Consider the following 18,248-nt stretch of genomic DNA (forward strand, 5'->3'; position numbering starts at 1 on the left):
TTTGAAAGAGACGGAAAAGTCGTTATGAATAAGTGAGCTAACGGATTGCAGTCTTTTAAATCATATTAAGCGTTTCACTTCTATAAAACTTTAACATTCGGATTAGATGAAGTAATCACACAAAAAAGTCATGACATTGTTTGTATTTTAGTTAAAAACTTCCCTAGAATAGGGTTATTTTTTTCTCCCCAGCTTGTAGTCCACTTGGCGCCGGGAGGGTACACTGATGAAAAATGTTGGATCTATATGGAAAACGTGCGTGATTCGCATGAATTTAGCGAGGGCCTCTGGCGACTTGTTGTGGCGACACACACCGTATGCACTACATCTTCGTAACACGTCTATTGTTCGAGGGGAGAATAACGTTCTATCCATGAAGAACTTTACAACAGTGAGAGATAGAATGTGACATTGTTGGGTTAGCGGGGAGAGAGGGATAAAATAAGTCTTTATGTAAGTTGCCTGAACAGATTTTGTATTACACGCGGCTTTTGCAAATATATCGAGGTAGTTTATTGGGTTAAGTGTGTAAATATCAATATCAAATGAAGTTATAGTAGAATTCGGTACAGCCATACAAAATACTATAAGTACATTGAACATATAACTTTAATTCGCAAGTAATTCTAGCTGAAGCTTTGACAATATAAACCACCTTGGAGTTTGAGGTTCGCTGGTTTGTATCCCGGTAAGGTTACATTATACCATTGAATTAGGTTTCGTTTTAAACTCTTTATTATATAGCTACCTTACCTACCGTTAAGGCAAATGATAACATTGAGATGAAGCATGTGAAATCTTGTGAAATTCCATACTTAGATTTAAAGTGAAAAGAAAAGTGTTTCTGCTCTATAGTCCTTACTCTTTAAGTAAGAAGGAGAAGATATTATGTCAGCAAGTATAATAAGAATATGCCTTGTTTATATTACAGTCCAGTATAACTAGAGCAAAGTTTAAAGTAGGTAATTCTGTAAGTTATGAGTAGAGTTTCAAATGGAGCTACTTACTGGATCAACAGTTATGTTGACTTGTTTACAGAGTTCCTGTGGTTTGCTATGTAGCCAAACGCATCCATCACTCGAAGGAAGTTTGTCTGTTCGGTGCAGATAGACCTTAATTATCACGTGAAATATAGGATCAAGTTATATAGCGGGAGCTGCTTGAGATAAACAGGGCCTTAGTGACATCGTACCGAATACTGAAGTGTGTTAATATCAAGTGAAATTTTCCGTCGGAAAATTTAAGAAAATTTTGGTGTTTCTGTCAATTATTTTTCGTTCCATACTTTTGCGACGGAAAATTACAATTGATATCAACTCTAGAACCCTGTCGCACTATCTATTAATATTTGACATTTAATGAGGCTTATGGTTTAAATTGTCAAAAATGTTAATGTGACATGGTTACAAAATGTATACATATTAGTACTCGTGACCGTACTTATACTTATACTTACGGTCTATATTATTTTTTTGCCTTTTCCTACTAACGCTAAATGTCAAACTATTGTAAGTAATAAAAACATGCGCACTGATTACTTGACAGTCTATTTAGTTGGTAAATGAAACGGATGGCAAACATTTTGTACGCGAAACTTTGGGTGACAATCAAACGATTTTGGAAACGTCGTATAATAATTATTCAGCCGAAAAGCAGAATACAATTCTTGTGTTTATAAATTAGCAAAGTCAAGCAGCCTTCATGAAGAAGAAGACATTAGGAATTGATAGGTAAGTATATTTTCAATGTGATTTCAGGAGACAATTTCAAGTTCTAAACAACTTAATTAATTTACTTATTTAAATGAGAAGAAGCCGTCAACGCAAAATGTGTTTATTTGCGTAGTTAGCTGACTTAAATATTCCTTAAAAGATTGTTAGAGTAGTATTCGTACTTGAAGGACTTATACAGAGTAAAGTTAATAAAGTGTTGGTTTGGAAACAACCCCGCCAGCGTTCTTATCGGATTTTGTTGAAGGGTGACAGCTGATTGTCGCCTGTCAGTGAAGTTGCTCCAGTCTGTTTGATCAATCGATAACGGTTGCTATAGCACATTTAAATGTCAGCTGTGAAAGAACCTCGCTGGAGCTTTCAATTTCACGGCCGTAGGTATAATTTGCACGACTCGTCACTGTTTACTGGACGTAAATAGGTAGACTTGTCGAGAGAGTGAGTTATTTATTATCTTATCCAATCTTAGCGTACACTATTCCGACTACCTTTGCTTTCTTATCAAAACAACGTTGTTCCACCTCGTCCCACCTGCCAGTCCGTGTTATTCATCATCTGTCATATAGCTCCTCGAGCGCGGGTGAGGGTACGGCGGCGCTGTCCATCTGAATAATAGATGGTGCTGGCTGCAAGAAGTCTCCGGGGACAGATTTATGGTTTCCCAGTATTGGAGGCACCCCTTTATTTCTGGCGTTTTTAAAAATAAAACTCCATTTAGTTATCTTGTTTACTCGGGAATAAGGAAAATACGCTGCGCACTAGCGACGCCTAGCTACCCTCTTTATTGCCGTTATTATATCTCCCTCGCAAAATGGGCACGTTATCGTAGCTAGTGAAAATATAGTGCGAGTTATCACAGATCGCGTTAAATAATGTAAGATTACTGAGGCTGTGGAGGTGCAGACGCGGGAGGTCGTCGACCCCGCACTGCCCCGCCCGCCCCATATTTTTCTTTTCGGACAGCGCGAGCTGGCGATGGGGCGCGCGCCTAGAATTGTGCTGCGTCGGCTTCCTACTGAATATGCGACCATTGTTCCGTTTTGCAATCTCATGTGTAATCTCGTCAGCTCGTCCTTGCATAGGCAAGCTGAATGTAAAAAACATTGTGAGGAACATCCTGAATTTAATGAGCGAAGTACTTGTACAACAACAATACCCTTTCTCGTATGTAAACAGCCTAGTGTTTAAAATATGTCTTGTGTTAGTATTCCAACTACAGGCTTAAGGCTTAACCACAGGTGCTAAAGGTCGACCGCGTGATACGAGTAAATGAGTGTGCGGCGCCGGCGGAATCCAGACCCAGCTTATGTTAGGCTTTAAACAGTGCATATTTTAGTGTAGATAGTACTATTTATATATGCTTATTTTAGTGTAGCAATCCTTTATATCTACTTACTCGTTAAATTATTCATTAGTCTCTCAGAAATGTAACCCTTATGTAGACTATCACGTGAACCGTTACACATTACACGTAGCGCTGTCTCGTGTAAAATAATACAACATTTCTACGAAGCGGGAAATGCTCGTCAAATGCAAGTTATAAAACGATTTCCAGAATCTCACGTCTATTCTATTCGGAAAAGGGACCATAATATTTGCATTGGTTGCATTCGAGATTTACTGGAATACTCGTCATTTGCGAAGTCAGCGGTCACCTAAAGGGTGTAATTTTGTGAAGAAGCAGAGAGGAGTCTCAATTACGAGGTATTCAGCGGGTAACGAGCAGGGGTGTGAGGACATTCGTCTCAAAACGACCACCAGTTCCTCGCTTTGAGCAATCCTTATTTATTTAACTAACATATAGGAGAAATCTCGTTATGTTCCTAACGAGATAACATTAATGGTCTCGAGCGTGCGTCAAAAGAAACAGAAAGCTCGCTAATGACACAAACGGAGGGTATTATAGGGAATTACCTAGATAGGTAATTTGGTTTGGACTTTGAGCAAATGAACATTGAATAAGAAGTCTGGTCTGGATTGGGACTATGTTGCATGCCGGTGTATGTATCAGAGGCGATGTAATGAAGGCATCAATGACGCGGGTCGATGCCGGCGCTGGTTTGCGGTCGCTCGAGCACAGTTGGAGCGGCTCGCACCGCACTCGCCACATTTTCCTCTCTCACCCTATTCGAGTTGTGATATCAAATTTTTCATCGCAACGCCAGATATGCAACAAGCGTTAACCTGTTGAAAATTTCCAGGAAATGAGGAAATTTAATATTTTTACTGAGGAATACTTACAGTAAAAATATTCAGCTGTGAAAGAAATTTGCTTGTAGATTTTACATCAAGCTTTTACTGTTTTACTGTAGGTATAATAATGTAGGCTCAGCGATACAATAAAGAATTCAAAAAGGTTAAAGTTAAACACAGCCCTCGTGCGGATGCAAACGGCTAAGTCGAACATCTCCGTAATTAAATACTTTAGCCGACCCCTCAGAATGTCGGCCACCGTCTCACCAAGAAAGTTCTTTTCATTGGACACGCTAACGGTATAATTATTTCCTGGGTCACATTTTATTTCAAATGGTATTCGTCAATTTTCCTAATAAGGCCGGTAGATTGGTGATTGTTGCCAAGTATAATGACTGAACCTAGCTTGGAACGCAATAAAAATACGTGCGTATACCTAAGTAGATAATAAACCGAGTGAAACAAAAAGTGGCTCGGCAGTCGTAAAGTATTTAATTGATATAATTGGCGTTTGGGCCTGCCATTAACAGAGCCTCCACCACCCCTCCGCGGCTCCGCCTCACCCCGTGCCCGGTTCGTTCCAGAAACAGACGCAATTTTTCCCTCACAAGCGAATTTCACTTGTGCATTTTTCCACAAATCCCTTTTCAAACTTGTTCATTATTCAGGGGGTCCCTTTCTGATTTTAGACAGCATTGAAAACAGAAGTAGGTTATAAAAAAGCCTGTTTCCTACCTTTTTATATTTATTCATTAATTTTTAATTGGTTCCTATTGATGTTTCAAGCAAATTTTTAAATTGAGTTCCAAAATTTGATAATTTATGAAGAACATTAAAAGACTTTTAATTAGGTGAAGCTTTTCAATGAGGGACTTTCCAGGCTACGTTCACCAAAAACAAAATAGATGGCGTTGTACAGCTTTAACCCTTTCACGGACAGAGATCATGGGTCATTGATGGTTCATAATAGGTAATAATTATGACACCTTGGAATCGGAACGTCATTAGACGTTCTGTCCTTGAAAGTATTAACGTGGTAATTTCTCATTACACGGGTACATAATTATTCCAAAATATAACGACAGAAGGATATATAAAAATACTTAATTTTTGCTTGATATTTGATCACATTACGTATGGAATTATGTTGCTACCTATATTGCTTCTCTTTATTTTGATCAGAATAATAATAATCGGTGGAAGATGTAATTGTGGCGGGGTGTAATAAAAAAGGTCATCATTTATACGTAAACACAAAGATAAAGGATGCGTATGTCTGTTATCCATGAAATTAGAAGGTTAAACGAAGAAAAATCTATACAGCGCCATCGATATAGTTTTTTAAGAACATAGCCCTCATTGGAACAGATCACAATTCTGTGTTTTTCCAGAGCACTTTCATATTGCTGGGAGAGCAATAAAAACTATCCAATTGATTACGGGCCGCTAGGGGCAGCAAGGGCAATTCGGGGCTCAGGAGGGCCCATGTGCACAGTACATGAAAAATGGCCACTAAATCACGGCTGTAGTGGAAGGAGATTTTCTGCCGACTGTACCGCGCTCGGAGACTCGACAACTACATCACGTACGGTGCTCACCGTCCGTTGATTGTACTTCCTCAGATTGATGGGCATTTTCTCTTAAAATTGGATTGAAGTTTATTTCTTCTCCGCTTACAAAGGTATTGTTATATGATTGAATACTTTGTGGATTTTTTCAACCTCTGTGAAATCGATGGCCAGAATGAATGAAGATGTAGTGGCTTGTTTAAGTTGGTACTTTCTTAAACGCAGGCGCTGTCAGATTTATCTCAGAGAGCAGGTTATCCTACAGCGTATAAACTCTATTAGGACTTGATTGTTTCAAGTTAGACCGATCTTGCTGCTCGCTAATAAAACAAGCGTAGCAGAATCTCTACAACAATGCATTTTCTTTTTCTCAAAACGTGTTAATTTAGCGCATATGTTTCAATTTCCTCTATCGACCCACACTCTCACATTAAGCGAGCACATACCCATAATTTATCCACAACTTTATGAGATGAGTATGTTGTTTATGAGAATGTTAGAAGAGGGGTAGAGCCTGAAAAGTAGCGATAAGTTTGGACACGGAAACGAACAGCTATGAAGATAAGTTGTTATTGTCGCTTGTTGCTACCTTCGGTTTAGGGTAACGCCGAGGGGCGACTAACAACATGGCCGGACGTGCGATGGACAGCACGATAAAAAATAAGTAGGAAAAACCTGGTCCAAAATTATAAAGGAAATTTGTACCTTTTCCATAAGGAAAAGGTACAAAGTTTGGTAAGGTACAAAGGTAGGTATAAACCTAAGCTGATCGATTAAAGGTCTTAAGTAGGTATCCTTACAGATTAAATTCTTCTGTGACAGGTAGACGCTATCTACAAAGTATTTCAATTGTAAATTAAAAATGAGGTTTGAAATTCCACGTGCAGCATAATGGAAGTTCCATTAACAAGATGATAATTCTACCTACCATACATCGCGCCAGTCGTACATGTAAGTACTTAGCTGTTTACGATTTCACAAACTCTAATCTAATATTCACAGACCCTTTGCCTAATTAGTGTAGATGTACTTTGTGTGTTGAGTTTTTTCTCTCAAAGGATCATGTTTAAAAAAGCGTTTCGTCCTCGTCAGCCGGTAGAGCTGTTCACTTATTATGCAGCTTCGGTAACACTGGATAAATACCGTGTCGGTGCTCGGGTGCTCCAATGCAAATGAACGTTTTTATGTCCCAGCGGTAGTGATGCATTCGTCTCGGCGAGAATTAAACCCGGCTCCTGAAAAGGTTTAAGATGAATGAGCACCGTGTACCGGCGCTCGCAACTCACAATGCAACAACAGCTTACCAACTTATTCCAACAGCGTAAACAGTCTGCGTTTTGCGCAACTGTGTTTACATACGCTTAGCGTTTAATTTATCATGTGCGCCTTTTATACTTTTGTAATTTTCGTAAATATATTCTCATTCCTATTCGACTCTCTCGTCATTTACGAGCTCCATTTGGATTCGATTACGGCTTAACGATACGGACCGTGGCTAAACATCGTCGGTAACGACACCCTACACACACATTAGTACAGGTAGGTACGATATATGTAGGTGGTGTGTTTACTGCTATGGCTAAACTGTCTGTACAGGAAATGGCCTACAGATGAGCTATGACAGACCGTCCGGCGCAGCTATCAACATTTTATCATTCAGTTATGGCTATTACTGCAAGGATGGATGCAGCAAACCCAAGCTTAATTAGATAACGGGTTAAAGCGTGGCTCTATAATTTAAGTATATCTTTATGTGATTTGTTATTTTTCTTCTTCTTCTTCTAATTCTTTTATCCCCTGTTGCATCCGCAGGGTTCGAATAACAGATTTTTACACCTCGCAATCTTTAGCTTGTTCCCATGACATGCCGAGGGTTTTTAATTCCTGGCCAACCGAGCGTCGCCAGGGGCCTATTTAATAAAACTTACAATTGTAAATTACAATGACAATTTGATGTACATTGCGGAGTGTGTGATCACGAATATTTTGCAGTTTCATATTAGCTACGTAATGAACACCAAATTGCCAATGTAATTTACAATTGTAAGTTTTATAAAACAGGCCCCTGGTCTCTTTGAGCCGCATCCTTTTGCGTTTTCCACGCGCACACCAGGTCAGAGCTCGTCGGGATTTGTTATTTTTGGTACAAAAATAAAATGATCCAGACAATAGCAGTATTCGTTAAAATATTTGCTTTTAGCACACGAATTTGGAAACAAGTGAAGCACCTATGTTAGGATCGCAGCAAATGGAGATCGATAGTCACTACTTACCCCGGTGGGATATAGGTGTGAGTTAACATCAAATACCTACATAATTAGACACTTTTTTAAAATGGTCTTTTACACATTATCCAGCCAGATACGAAAATGTCTGTGTAAATGTGAATGAATATAATGTTAAGTACATTTACAGTATTTTCACAGGTAACCTAGATGTCTCTGGAAACGTAAAATATTTTTAAAGGTTAAACAGTGGGAAGAAAGTAGCCTCGTTACTAAGATTGAGGGCTAGCCTACAACAGCATCCTGAGGGTTATTAGTGATAGGTATGAGTGTCCTATAATTAGGCAATGGGTGTCTGTTCTGCTTGGACCTTATAAGGATTCAACTAGAATAGACTATATATAAATAATATAATTGTTTAATTTGATACTAACTTACTTTAAGTCTTTTACTAACATATGTACATAGATTAAAGTCTGAATTAAAAGTTTTTTTTTAAACATTTTTATATTGCATTTCTTTTTATTTTACCAAGTAGCTGGTAAAGAATTCGAGGCGTTGACAGCGAGTCCCCAAACGTCGATTCCCGCTACGGTGAGTCTCTTTACGGCGAGTTGTGGTGGTCATTATTGAACTGTACAAAAATGACAGACGCGACTTAGACCTATTCACTATAAAGAGACTCGCCGTATCAGGAATCGACGTTCGGGGACTCGCTGTCAAAGACATATTCATCAAATTTAAAAATATCTTTATCTTTGAATCGTCAATTTTTACATAACCAATGCGTCTAAAACTACTGCATCTTCTCACAGCCTGAAAAACCGGGGAAAAGAAGATGCAATGAAAACCTCGGCACAGGGCCCTAGACGTTCTTTAAAAAACATTACCCATTTTATTATTTTGCGTTATTATAATAATGTTTATGATATTTCCGCTGTTAAGTCGAAAGTTAATATGTATTTACATACATACATACATAAACTCACGCCTATTTCCCACCGGGGTAAGCAGAGAAATATGTATTTATTCTGTTTTAACATATTCTGCTTTGCCTCGATGTAAGTACTATGTAACAAAAGAAGCAGTAGTTAATACACTTGTTTTCCTGCTATCTATTTACTGTACCTATCGTATTTCAACCCATTCTTTATAAACAAAGAACCAAAGAGCACCGTTGTATGGGAGGGAAAATTTCACAACCTCGGTTGGTAATGGATACATTACTATACCTATTCTAGAATGATTTCATATAATATTTCCTATCAGGAAGAAAAACATCTACCTACTATTAAGTCTACATGAACAGTCAACACAACATCAAGCTGCTTTAGCTGTCCGATAATATGAGGAGAAAAGTTTGACGTACGATAAATCCAAGCAAATAATTAAGTAGGATACGAACGAAATTGCACTACTCTACTTCACTGCTCTATTTTTCCCTAAAAATAGCATGGAGGATGCTACACCGACAAGAGCGTGACTCTTAAATTAATGATGAGTGACTAACGAAATAATAGTAGTATAATGTTTAAAAGATGATTTCAAAGGTTTGACATTATAAATTCAAAAATCTTCATTGAACACCGCGCACCGATCTCTTAAATTCAGATTACTTATTTTTTAACTAGAATTCGTTGGTTTGAGCAGTTCACGGCCAAACCCTTAAGTGCCACCGCAGACAATCTTTGCCGATCGAGTCAGCGTGTCAGACATGGTTTTATAGTATTATATTCACGTTTAACAAGTTAACCGCTGGCGGCGGCGGCGCGCGCGCACACAGCGACCGCTTCTCAGAACACGGGTCAGTGGGCTATCCTCGCCGACTGCGCGAATACCGCTAGCTACCTGCGTCTACGTCCCTCTTACCTGCCATTACGCTCTTATTCCATGCCACTTCACAAAACAATACACTAACGAGAAATTTTATGGACCATTCACCCACAGCAGTTTTACCTCAAAATCACATTGTTTCACCGATCTAATCTCCCAGTTCGTTACACTAAAATACATAATAAAACACATAAGGTTCTCATCGCCACTTAACTTTCCCCTGATTCTTCCGGCGGCATGGGGCTCTCGAAAGCTCCAGCAATGATAGATGGGTAGGGAAGTGACAGTGACACAGACGCAGGTTGCACCCTCGGGCTCTGCTGACGTGGCGATAAAGACTCAATCACCTGTCCCTGACAGCCAGTGACTCCTCGGGCGCACCCTTCGTATCAAAGAATTTGGTTAACCAATAATGTTTATCATCCATTATTATGCAAGGAGTGTGTTGTGCCGATAAGTTTCTATAGGGAAAATGTATTTTTATGTTGCCCTATCTAGATTGGGGTGCTACGGAAAATAAATCCAAACTTGAGAAGCTGTCACCAAACGTGACTCGTATCAGGTGCGTATACAGGGGAATTCAAAATTGGATTATGAATGTTGAGAAATGTAATAAGTTTGTGCAAACTGCGGTCGAAGTCGATAAGCCGAGTGACCCCATGTGAATAACGACCGAGTAATGAATAGCGCAATTATTGGCGCGGGCAGGTTACAATCGCCTGCCACCGACACGTGAGATACATTACACCAACACACGATTGTCTGGCGTGCACAGCTTTTATAACTAATGCTAGAATTATTTCGCAAAGCTACATTTCATGTGAACTATAACAGCCTTTCGTGCTGACTTAACAACTCTATTGCAGGCACCACTAATCTGTTATATTGACAAGTAAGTTCGATATAACTGGGATTATTCCAAAAGTTCATGATTGAAAATTGATGGGGCTATGGGGCTTGATAGAATGGGTAAAAAATCTATACAAGCAAAACGTTACCAATTGACGTAACGACATTGACGTTATCTGAACGTAGAAACCAGAAGGTGTTAACATTAAGTAACGGTTTTATGAATTCCATGTGTACAAATCAACATAACCAGTTTGCAAGGATGCGGCATACTCCTCAAATATTTCAGGTTTTGAATGGATGTGGTGTGGATGAGGAGAGGCGCGCGCAGTCGGCGGCGTCAGCGGCAGGGCGTGCGGCGCGGGGCTCCGGCCTCGGCACTCGCTCGGCGGCGCCCTCGAGCCTCAGTCACCGTCTGAACACGGGGCGCCGAGCATCGCTCCGTACCCGACATTACGACGACTGCTCCGTACATCTCGTACACACATCGCATCTCCGCGATAAGACATTACACCGATTCCTCGTAGGACACTAACACAAACTGTAGACAAGTCACATATTCGTTCATTGTACTTTATCGAAACCGGCATCGAACTTGACCTGTGATTGTTTGCCCGAACTGTCAGTGCGCGTGTTGTGCTTTATCGATAACATAACCTGTACGGCTTCAAGGGCACAGGAGACCACTACCAGTTTGTGCTTTGGATGCGGTGTTGTAGAGCTGATCGAGCGGGTCTAGCCTCGTTCTTGTAATTGTAAGTGGGCGTATTCGAAAGTTTGAAAATCGATCGGGTGACGTGCGTGCGTGGGATTGCGTTTACGTAATCTTTGTTTACCTTGGGAATATGCACTGTGCTAGTCCTCTGTGAACATACTATTTGCCTTTGACACTTTTTTATCTCCACCAGACACTGTGATATGGGTAAGTTCATTTTTTGTAACAGCTCCTAGTTTGTTTACGTTTTTAAATGTTTGCTTCTAATAACGTGTTATTTTTAGAAGTTGTGAATATTTTACATTTCGTTCTTTCGTTATCGTAAATAGATTTTTTGATTCTTTATCAATTTTATTGTTTAGTCAAAATTGTTTTGAAGATCCAGTAGATAGGTAGGTACTTAGTATCTTTCTTCAATTTATTAATTACCTACTCATTTAATGAAGTAAGGAAACAAATTCTATAACTACTAGTACCACCTACCTACCTACAGGTTGTAATGGGGAAAGGGTGTCTACCTACCTACTTGATATTTCGGAGAAAGGTCAGCACTACCTACGTTTGGTAAGAGAAATGCTCTGCGTGGGATTCAGAACATTGACAATAATCTCAAATTTAAGAGCTTCCATTAATACTAATGTAGAGATTATAAACAACAACATGTCTAACTGGTTCACTACAGTCACGTTACGAAAGTATCCCTTAGGAAGCTGACGTATAGTCGTACCTATACAAAATCCTAAATGTATGCGTGTTCCGTGTTGCGTTGAATAAATGTGTTGAGTATGCTTTGACATGCTAATGTTTGACGAAATCAAAATGCCGAGGGGATATTTTCAAAGACGACGTTAGCAACAAGCAAGGGTTATTGTAAATTGTAGTTGACCGGTTTCAATAGCGGAGATTTACAATGAAGACAGGTTTGTGAAATACATGAACGTGAGAAAGCACGAAAGCCACAAGACTCCTTATATACCTACGGTCTCGAAGAGAAACTGTCGATAATGTTGGTCAGTGCAGCGAGTCGGGTATCTGGCGGAGGCTGGTCGTCGCGTTCTTTCAGCCGCGCCGTTCATATTTCATGAGCGCCGCCGGGATACAATGGTGTCGCGATGAGGTCATTGACCGGGCTTAGCCTGCCTTCAGCATATCCATTACATATCCATAACTTGGCTAAGCGTTACAGACGGTTGCCAAATATATTTTTTATTGCTTCAGCAACAAAGTTTTGAAAGAATTATTGTACGCACGCGAACACTTGTTTTTTATGAAACCGAATACAGTAGGAAATGATTGTAAAATCATTGCATTGCGTTTAGGTACGTACCATCAAACTCTTAAAAATTTCATTTGTTTTTGCTTGAGCGATTTATGACAGCTAATTGAATTATATTAGAGAAAGCACAGACGACTGTTTGAAACATACGAGTAGGTAGGTACATACCTACCAACGATACTTTTGCTTATTATGAACTTAATGAGAATGTCTTTTAAGTAATTTTATATCAAATAGCAAGAATTAATAGCGAATGTTATGTAAGGACAAGTACGTAGGTACCTACCTAGGTAGGTGATTAATTAAAAGAAAGGTTTTTAGAAGATGAATAAGGTAACGAGCGTCTCGAGATATGGTAGGTAAGTAGGTACTTGCTGTATGAGGAACTGAAATAGCTCTCAAGGATATCATTGGTCCCCAGGGAAATTAGAATGAATTAAACAGTGTATCACGCTGTTACGACGCTTTGTGCTCGTTTAGGTACATTCTGTACATCATGCGTCTCATTATAGGGAAAGGTATGAAAAGAATATTATGAGTTGTTATGGGGAAATATACCAACGTAAATACGAGTACCCTGTGCGTTGGATGGGAAATGCAACGAGACGCCGGAAAGCAAACCGCTGTTTGTAAACAAATATAGGTAGGTGCTTACCTACATACTTAAATCGCCGTCTGCTGCGTACGAGCTCAGACGAGTACTTAGCATGAGTCATGCATGATGCCGTCAGTTCGTGGGCCGCGTGTAGAGTCAACAAGGAGGCACTCCCAATCATGTACTGAAACCATTTCCTGTACTGCTTCAAAACAACTTCAATGCTTCGCGATCTTTTCATCAACAGATCACGTCAACGTGCTAAGTTCAGGACGTGTTATGCCTGAATTAATTGCAAAGGACGCCCTTTGCGCGTTGGCAGCATGTCCCTGCTAATGTGGACTGAATGCAAAGACTACTAACGTCCCACATTACCGCTCCCGAGGGACCCAGCCCTCACTCTTCCACCTTCGTGCGTGTCAGAGCGAGAATAGCCCCCGGCTGCATTGATGTTACGTCGTCTATTATGTTTGGCAACAAGAAATCCTCAACAAAAACAACCTTTTATATCATTTCATTATCTTTTTCTACATAATAAATATGATGGGTACCGTAAATTACAACACAGTCTTATCTCACGTATATTGCGGATGTTTTACGTGACTTATAAATGCGATGTGTTGGTTACATGTACTTTTTAGGAAAATTGAATCACCGTTAATTATAATCGCATTGTAATTCTACGTTAGGACAGTGTGCCCAAATAGTCATGTTTACTGAATTGATGTGATTACGCTCACCATTACCACAAACAATAGGTTCGTATTTGTTAAATTCAACCTTTATGAAAATGTTGTTTCACAGATTTCGGCGAAAACTCGATCAAATCTCATCATCTCATTTCGCTTCACTCTCAAGTCTTAACGAAGATGACAATCTTTTTCAATAATTGGAATGAAACGTCAGGAACAGCCTAAGATAAATTAGTTTCTCGTTTTCCTCAAATTGCTGAATAAATGAAATATAAAAATTAAATTTTATAGACAATATTTGACAGACAATACGAAAAAGTTAAAAAAAACAAATGATTCGCGGTATTTCCACTATATTTCCCGTCCTTCACAATGACAAATAGTTGTTTCTTCCGAAGGAGTCCGTTGACAAAGTTTCCGGGACAGTTCAGTGGCCTGAATAGTTATCTTTTTCGTACCTCTCAGGGGGTTAAGCTCTATCGTATGCATATGTACACATTTGAGTGCGGATAAAGCGGTATATATGTACACATTCCTATGCAAAAAATACGCAAGGATTATTTCTAACTTTAAAAAGTAAGACAGTGTAAGTGGCTGGATTTTATAAGTTACAAAATATTCTAGAGAATACGTATCCACTAAAGCGGTGACAAAAATGGAACACGTTCAAAAGCAATGCTTTTTCATCGATGAACTCAGCATTCTTTTTAAAACGTCGTGCAGAGCCGTTTTTGGGTGTGTGTAGTAGAAAAGACCAAGAAGTGAGGAAGGGAAAGACCAAGAAGAGCTTGCATAACATACATTATATACACAGCCTATATACGTGTCACTGCTGGGCACAGACCTCCGCTCAATCAACCGGAGGGAGTATGGAGCATACTATACCACGCTTTTTCGGTTTCGATTCCCAATGGGGACATTGGAAATCGAACCCGGACCTCCAGATCGTAACCCCAACGCTCTAACCACGGATGCTGTGTGAAGAAGAGCTTAGAGAAGTCGAACGTTGTCTTATAAGAAAGTCAAATAATTAGCCCTTGATAGACAAGAATGGAGAATGCTACACCGACATGAGCGTGGCTCTTAAATTGATGATGATGATGATGTGTATATTATGATCATTGATAAAAAGAGAAGCAAATGATTTTTTAACTTGAAACATAATGGCACATAGACGAACAAACTTTTGAATGGGCCACCGAAAAAAAAAACGTTTTAGTCGAGTTTGACTGCGAAAAACTGCCATTTAAGACAAGTCAGATCAAGGACAAGTGACTTATAAATGGGTTGTCTTCGCCTTCGCGGCACTAGCCACCATAAGTTGTAGCATTATAAAAGGATGACCCGACATCGTCTAAATCTTATTATTTATGGTTCAGAGAACCCCCTTTATCTTTTTTAAGCGACCCTGCCTCATATTCCTAGTATAGTTGTAGTAGGAAATAAAAAATATTCTGTTTAATAACTTGCGCAATAATAGTAGTAAGTAATTGTAGTTAGCACTCTGATATAATTTTATGCTAAGTGGAGTTCAAGGTAAATGGTTATTCGTAACGAGATTAAACTAGGCAGGTCGAAGTTTAATTAGTTTTCACGCGAGTTCATTCTCTTAGAGTTATATTCCATGCTAGGAGGTTGAGGTTGAACTAATTACTTTGACTAATGTCCTCAAGATAGGTTTAGAAGAATTACATGTACCTAGTTGAATGGGTGTGCCATTCACCCGTCGTATTTGGACACCTACGAAGTTTAAAATAAATCGTTTCATAAAGGCAAAAAGTTTGAATGTTAGTCAGTTCTTTGATGCCCTAAAATCACTGCCTATGTCAGACATTACACCTAGCTGGTTTGACAATACTTCGCGAACCTTGCAGAAATTCTTTTCACCTCTTTTGTGCAGAGAAACGATTCCACGTCCTGAGCAAGAGTTCAGGGAAGAATGATTGCTCGTGTCTGACAACCGCAGCAAGGGTTCGTTAAAAATACTTTCAAGTTACAAAGAATTCCGCGTAGACAATTCACTTTGGCACAGAGGCAACAGCTAGCTTGCATGCAAGGTTAAAATATCTTTCACAATTTTGCAAACATTTTATTTATTATCTTATCGCTAAAATTAACACTGCTGAAATGGTAGTTGGTGAAACAACTGTTTAGGTAATTTTCGTATTAAGACATTTCAGTAATATACGAGTAGGTATTTGGACCGAGACAGACCGGAACCACTAAGTGCAACCAAGCGATCGTGCTCAAGGTCGCATGTTGAAGATACATACATATTCATAACACAACAATACCTACATTCTATATACATAGTTATAATATGTAGCTATTCAATGTCGGAAAATATTTGCGAAGTTTGTTGTTCAAGGTAAATCAAATGAGTGAATGTGAGAAGAAATAATAGACGTCACAAAGTAACAAAATAAGTTAGTAACGAACAGTAGGTACTTACGAAAAACATTTTCTTGTTTAGATAGTAAATTGATGGACGCGCGAGGATTGGAACTAGAATGTAACAATTTAAGCAATATTAGTTTATGAATATCAAGAGTATTTGAAAACAATAATGAATAGCCATATCATGCAGGATTCACAATTTTGTACCGCTGATATTAATAAAATTCAATTTCTCCAAATCGATGGCAGAAATATAGCATTAGTTTTGTCTTAAAGTAAAAACGAATTGATTTATAGACGGTCGTGCTAGCAGTGGGGACTGGAGACCAACCGTGACGGGTAACGGGCTCTGAGACGGTTCTCGGTGCAATTATTTATCATAGAGAATCGCTCCAGGCTGGCATGGCTCATCAAGCAAATCTAGTTACTTAAGTGACCATTATCTAGTTCAAATGCAGATCGTTCCTGACTTAATTGACACCTGTGGTAAACTCCTCAATCATTTAACATTACAGCTAAAAATAAAACTAATCTCGTTTCTCTTCAAACCCAAATGTAAGTTCTTCTACAGAATAAAGTAAGAGCACATGAACTGATGTTTATTTGTTAGATGTTGCGTGACCGTTGTCGATTTCGGCGAGATTTCTCTGTACTTCAGCAAAAACAAGATTGTTTCAAATCACGGGTATTACGATGAACGACGGCTTATTCTTTGTTTTTGTTACTTCTTCGATGTTTTGAGAGAAAATGTTGACGAATCATGCCATTTTGAACGTAGTGTTATGTCATTTTGCCAATTTATATTAATACATTGCAAGTTGTTTAGGAAGATCTGTAACCGTTGTGTGAGATTAATGAGAGCAAAAAGTGAAAGTGTCGTGAACGTGTATTGTATTGCGATTATGTGCAATGTTGTTGCCGGCTGCAGCAGCGCTCGCTACAGTGTGGGTAGCTATTCTATTCGGCAGTATAGTTTAGCTATTACTTACAGTGATTCCTAATGTTAGTTTCGCGGAACCTAAGCGAGACTTAGAAAAGTCGCTAGGGTTTCGAGAATTATTTTTATATAAGTATAAAGCAATTACAAGTCTTTCACTTTCAAAATACTTTTAATAAAAGTTTCAGTTCATATATAAATTAAATTGTCTTTGATATCTAATCATTTGATATGGGGTTCTATAAAATAAAGGGTATGAAGGTGAATGTTCCATTATCTTAAAAGTTTACGATCCCCTGCACTAGTATTACAGCTGTCTCGATTCACATCAACCAAATACTCGCCACATAATTGTGGCAGAATACCAATTCCAAACTTTGATTATCACGACGCTAATGCTCAACTCGGTACTCATTTATCATCTTACCTATCAAAATATGGCAGGTATCCTAACATTTCCAAAAACGGTTCAAATGATTATCTAAATCCCCTGATTGCGAGATTACTTTCTATTTTGTTTTCTATTGAGCCCTCCAAGTAAAGTAACAGGGAGCAGTGGACGTAAATCCCGGATTAGTATCCTAAACATTCCTCCTTGAAGGGATCTTCTCTAAAGTTAGATAAGTAGATCCGATTGTACTCAACTAGAGCCCGTTTTAGACTCCACATTCGAGACACAAATCAATATTAGGCACTAAAGATGCTTTGTTTATGCGGCTGAGTCATCACTAGTGAATAGTGACCCATCCAGTTGTCCGCGCTCGGCTTCGCTCATCGCCATTTATAGAAGCTTATGCTTTTTGCTGACTTCAACTTGTCTATCTAGTATTGTCAAGAGCTGGTATCGGTTTTGCTTTTCAAAAAAGTTTCTCGTGGATGAATCGAATCCGGTCGGGGCATTCAGAGCGCGGTGCGTATCAAGTATCGATCAGAGCGGCTCTGCTGCGTCGCCCCACATTTTACGCTCGTTGCCAATCGCGACGAACACGCTCGCTTTAGCTACCCGTTTAACTGCCGTACTCGTACTATCGGCGATATAAATAAATTCACGGATCAAAACAATGGTTACAAATAGAACACGCTTTGTACAGGAAACGGCTTGGCATTTCCAAGTTTCAGCGCCTTTGACATTTTACCGATACGTTTCGTGTCTGAATGAATTCATAATGCTTTTGTTGGCTCAATATGTCCTGGAAACAAAGAATGCACTTTATCGAAATATAATTGCGATATATTAA

The 18,248-nt window shown here is 39.1% G+C and overlaps 1 protein-coding gene across 1 annotated transcript in view; it reads left to right on the top strand.

Annotated features, from left to right (window-relative positions):
- The first annotated feature begins 10,776 nt into the window (after positions 1–10,776).
- The window catches only part of LOC126369267 (uncharacterized), a 152,256-nt gene continuing 144,784 nt past the window's right edge, over positions 10,777–18,248 (top strand). The window contains exon 1 of the mRNA XM_050013628.1: positions 10,777–11,320. The gene's annotated coding sequence lies outside the window, so the exon portion shown is untranslated. The remainder of the gene's footprint in view (positions 11,321–18,248) is intronic.

This window comes from Pectinophora gossypiella, chromosome 1 (assembly GCF_024362695.1).
Source record: "Pectinophora gossypiella chromosome 1, ilPecGoss1.1, whole genome shotgun sequence".
Classification (NCBI taxonomy): Eukaryota; Metazoa; Arthropoda; class Insecta; order Lepidoptera; family Gelechiidae; genus Pectinophora; species Pectinophora gossypiella.